Here is a 6,000-nt window from a genome sequence, read left to right as displayed (position 1 = left end):
AAAAAACAGTTCTAGTGATAAATGTCTTCGGTATGTTTAATCTTCATACTTTTCAGAAAAAGCTGATATGGACAGTTAAAGGCAAATATTGTTAGCTCTCTTTTTTCCCCCAAGATATATACGTAATTTTGGTCCAAATTGTTTTTAAATTTTGTTGCTGTTGTTGTTTACATGCTAAGTCGTGTCTGACTCTTTGTGACCCCCATTGACTGTAGCCCACCAGGCTACTCTGTTCATGAATTTCCCAGATAAGAATACTGGAGTGGGTTGCTATTTCCTTCTCCGTGGGAACTTATGACCCGTGGATTGAACCTGCATCTATTGCATTGCCAGATGGATTCTTTACCACTGAGCTACCAGGGAAGTCAAAAAAAAATCTGAGTGGTAAGTTCCCTGAAAGCAAGGATATTTATCTATTTTGTTCATTCAGGTATATCAATCTTTGGAGGAAGACATGGCACATTAGAAATATTCAGTAAGTATTTACTGACTAAACATATGAATATGTATGGAATGCCCTGGAATTTTAAGCACTTGAGAAGAAGTGACGTCACTCTATGTGACAGTCAATGTGAGGGTCTCTTGCTTTTTATTAACTTCATTTATTTTCATAACTTCCCTGTGAAGTTGGTATCATTTTGATTATTATTTGACTACAAAGGTTTTGCTCTCTCCACTCCACCAACAATGCCTATTCTTGAAGTTTATATCTAATTTTAAAAAAAGAGGTAAATATAGTAAATATGCTTTTATGGTACCAAGGGCAAAGGAGGGTCATGGGTATTTTCCCTCTCTTCAAATTGTACAGTCATTAATGGGCACAGGCTACAGACAGAAGGGTTGTGGTTGAATTTTCCAACCAATATGACAGAAAGAGTTTCCCAGGGGGTCCTAGATTAAATTACCTACGTGCCAATGCAGGAGATGGCAGAGACGTGGGTTGGACCCCTGGGTCAGGAAGGTTACCTGGAGGAGGGCATGGCAACCACTCCAGTATTCTTGCCTGGAGAATCCCATGGATAGGGGAGCCTGGTGGGCTACAATCCATAGAGTCGCAAAGAGTTGGGCAGGACTGAAGCAACATAGCATGAATGCATGACAGATATGTTCTTTCTAGTCTTGATCTTGGAGAAGGCAATGGCAACCCACTCCAGTACTCTTGCCTGGAAAATCCCATGGATGGAGGAGCCTGATAGGCTGCAGTCCATGTGGTTGAGAAGAGTCAGACATGACTGAGTGACTTCATTTTCACTTTCATGCATTGAAGAAGGAAATGGCACCCCACTCTAGTGTTCTTGCCTGGAGAACCCCAGGGATGGCAGAGCCTGGTGGGCTGCCATCTATGGGGCCGCACAGAGCTGGGCATGACTGGAGCAACTTAGTAGTCTTGATCTGGTTCCCTCACAAATTGAAAGTAATTATCCCTTAACACTCATAGTTTTTAAGTCATGTCTTACCTTGTGAACTTAATTTTCATTTATTCTAAATCCCTTTCACTGGAGTCAGTCATCTTTGAAAAAAAAAATGTCCAGGTTTGTCAAAAATAGTGGTAGTTTTCAGTTTTGTTGTGATGCTGTTGTTACAGGGCTCCCCTTCCCTCAGTCTACAAGGATCTCAACAAGAAGACTTGTGACCAATCTAATAAGACAACACTTGGGCCAATGAGCATTGAGCCAATTGTTCTCTTTTAAGTTACTATTTGCAACTGCTATAATAATAAAAACAAAGATGAAGTCTTTCTTCACAATGTTATATATAGATGTACTCTAGTGGTATAGAAAACAATGTTTAAGACCAGAGGAAAACTAACACCTAGGTCATTTAATACAAATTTTATCATAATACCCATCTTCCTAATTCCCTTGCCTTACCACCAGATTGGGATTGAGTAATTTATCCCAGGTGGAGAATGATCATTTCACTGTCTTTACTGACCTGAGACCATGGCCTTAGCTACTTCACATTTTATTCATCCAAATTATAGAAGTATTAAATCTAAAATATTATGTCCTTTTCTTGCCTTATAGTTGGAATCTGAGATTTTCTAGCTGATAGGCTAACAAAGAGCAGGTGTCTCCAGGAAAGTACTTCTACTATTGATGACTATTGTGCTTTTTTTGCTTTTGCCTGGAGAAATCTATGGGTAATAATAATTCTTTGCAGGTTTTACTGACCTTCTACCCTTTACTACCCTTCTACCCTGTCCACAAATGGGGATCAGTTTGAACTAGACTGTAGAGACTTAGATTACACACATGGCTATTTATGCCTCTACATGGCATCTATTACACTGGTATCAAAATTTAACTTCATGTTAGCTACCTCCTGTTGAATCAGATAATTTCTACTGGGATAAACCATAGGTATATTCTATTTTCACATCTTTTTAACTTGTATCTAAATTACCTGAAGCCATTTTGCATGAGTTGAACATGTAGACAGCCAAGACATGAAAGCAACCTAAATATTCATCAATAGATGAATAAAGAAGCTGTAATAGATTTATACAGTTGGATATTACTTGCCCATAAAAAAGAATGAACGAATGCCATTTGCAGCATCATGGAGCTTCCCCAGTGGTTCAGCAGTAAGAATCTGCCTGCAATGCAGGAGATTCAGGAGATGTGGTTTTGACCCTGGCAACTCACTCCAGTATTCTTGCCTGGAGAATTTCATGGACAGAGGATTCTGGTGGAGCACAGTCCAGAGGATCACAAAGAGTTGGACATGACTGAAACAACAGAGCATGCATGCAACATCATGGATGGACTTAGAGATTATCATACTAAGTGAAGTAAGTTAGACAGAGAAAGACATATATCGAATGGTAACACTTATATGTGAAATCTGAAAAAAAAAAAATTGGTGCAGGTGAAACTTGTTTACTGAACAGAAACAGACTTATGGACTTAAAGGGCAGGCCTATGGTTGCCAAGTGGGAAAGGTGTGGGGAGGGATGAATTGAGGTTGGGCCTGACATATGTACACTACCATATGTAAACTATATAATCAAGGGCCTACTGAATAGCACATGGATCTATACTCAATACTCAGTAATAACCTATATGGTAAAAGAATCTGAAAAAGAATGGATATATGAATATGTATAACTAAAACACTTTGCTGTATACCTGAAACTAACATAACACTGTGAATCAACTATACTTCAATATAAAATAAAAATTGCAAAAAGAATGGTATATATACATGTATATATTCTCATTGTTGTTATATTCTAAAACTGCATAAAACGTCACCCCGAATCTTAGTGACATGAAAAACAACCATTTTAGTAATCAGCTCAGCATATTAGGAACATATGGCTCTGGAGGAATGGTTTGTCTTTTCCACAGTGTCTAAAGGCCTCCAACTGGGGTCAACTCAAAAAACTGGGGCCTGACATAACTGGGACAGTAAATCTCCCAAGATGGCTTCTTTACTCTCTTGTCTGGTATGTTGATAAGTGTGGTTGCAAGACTGAGCTTAGCTGGGAATGTAGGTTCCAGTGCCTATCAGTACCCTTTCCATTAAGGTGGCTCAAGGAATCCCAACCCCATAGCAGCCCAATATTCCAGCAAATGAGCTGAAAGCTGCAAGCCAGGTGGTCTTTGTATATTATCACCCCAGAAGTTGGCTGGTGTCATTTTTACCATTCTCTGTGGGTGGAAGCATTCATAAGACCACTGGGAAGAAAGATGGAAAAAATAGACTGTACTTTTCAATGAGAGGAGAATTGAAGGGTTGTTAACCATGTTTAAAACCACCATACTCTTGTATACCCTTGTATCTTTTTTCCTTTAACTTTTTTATTTTTGTGAACTATTTCTTTTCTGAGAAAGAAATATTACAAATCAACATTTCTAAAAAAAACGAACAAGCTCTTTGGTAAAAATTCTTACATTTAACCATATTGTATCTAATAATTTTATGCAGCATACCACCATATTTCAGAGACATAGGAGTAATTTTTAATTAGGGTCTCCTAATGGCACACACAGGATGAAACTAGACATTATATAGGTGATTTATTGGAACTTTCTTAATGGCCAAGGTGGACATATGGCTATAATTGATTAGACATTTTTCCAGACTGTTTTCATGTACTTACACTTTAACACAGCTGTTAAAAAACTAAGGACCTAAAGATTTATTTTAAAATATTTTCATCATAGAGTTACTGGTGCAATACTTAAAAACTGGAAAAATCTAAGGCTACTATGAGAGATTGTTTAAAATTTTTCTGGTGTGCCTATTTCATAGAATAATACAAAAAATTGTGTTGTAAAGAATATTTAGTGATAAAAAGAAAATGTTCATAAATCGTTTGCTAGTGTTTTTTTAAAAAGGAGTTACAAAATAATTCAAATTGTATAAAACCTATGTTCATTGGTCCACATAAAAATAAAATCATACACTCAAAAGACTGACAGAAATGGTATCTTGGTCTAAATTTTATTTTATTTTTTGTGCCTTGTGCATTTTCAAAATTGCCTAAAATGATTATGTATTGATATACTGCTTTATTTTTATAAAATGAGTGGGAAATTGTATTACTTTATAAGATATATTGGAGAAGGAAATGGCAACCCACTCAAGTATTCTTGCCTGGAGAATCCCATGGACAGAGGAGCCTGGCAAGACATGGTCCATAGGGTCGCAGAGAGTTGGACATGACTGAAGCGACTAAGCACAGCACAGCACATAAGATATATAAATTTTAAAAATAAATCAAATTCATGTATAATCTCTTTACCCTGGATAATCATATTCCTTTAAAAATCTTGTTGTTTTTTATTTTGCCTTACTTATTCTTTGAAAAATGAAATGTGGTATATAAATATTTTATTATTTGACTTTTTACCTTTACACTGGGAGAAGCTAACCAAATTATCTTTTGCCCTTCATGCTTCATTGAATTTTTTTAGATAACCAAAGATCCTTCCCATGAACCCAGAAAAATAAACATATAGCCCCCAAAGTAATTTGTAGCAATGAGACCACAGAAAATAGGTATTAAATTATTGACTTAAGTCTCAGAAAGTTTCTGTCTAGGATTGTCATTGAAATTTTTAGGAAAATGCTTGCTGAGCTAGTTGTGCTTTTCACCCCGCTCTCCCAGGATAGATGAAAAAGTTGGGACTGTTGAACCAAGCAGTGTTAGAGAGGCAAACAATGAAAAGAAGAAAAATAACCCCTTCCTATAACCCACAGAATTAGTTCCAGGGGAGACTATTAGAAACCAAAAATTGTCAGGATATCTGAGAATATATAAGATTAGTATCCCAGTTTCCTGATGATTGTTCTGTAAAATGACAAGCATTAAATCTAAATCCTTAATCTACCAGGGGACAACAGAGATACAGATGACTGCAAGGTGCGCCTAGGTCTAAAACTGCCCGAGTAAGTCTCTGCACTCTAAATGTGATGGAAACGAGACAAATGTCTTTGCAGCTATGTGGTAGTAGGTAGATGGGATACCAGGAGTCATTGACTGGGAAGGGAACTACAGCTCTGATAAGAGAATGTCACAGTAGAGAGCTTGATTCTTATTGTCTTATTACTAGAGAGGAACAGAAGATGCCATCATCTTGGCATAACCATACTCAATAATCATATAGATTTGTGCTTTATCTCATATAATGAGGATGGCCACATACTAGCAAGAGAGCCTAATACCACCATTATGGCTCCCAAGATGTATCATGAAGCAATAAGGAAACTGGGCAGCCTAAATTGAGTTAGAGGGAAGGAATGGGAAAACATTCTGAACTGACTGTGTATACTCTAATGACTAATTTTCCTGTTAGACTGAGGACTAAATTACCCAAGTTAGACTGAGGAATGGGGCTCAAAATGTAAATCAGTTTTCTGAAAAATAAAATTTCATTTTTTGTATGCCTTAATACACAGATTGATACATTCACAACATTTTTATATCCCATTATGAAAATATGTTCATGTGAAAAATTTCATATGTAAGGAGCACTAGTTCACTGAGTC

This window comes from Oryx dammah, unplaced genomic scaffold (genome assembly GCF_014754425.2).
Source record: "Oryx dammah isolate SB20612 unplaced genomic scaffold, SCBI_Odam_1.1 HiC_scaffold_11050, whole genome shotgun sequence".
NCBI classification, from domain to species: Eukaryota; Metazoa; Chordata; class Mammalia; order Artiodactyla; family Bovidae; genus Oryx; species Oryx dammah.
This window is presented reverse-complemented; position numbering follows the sequence as displayed.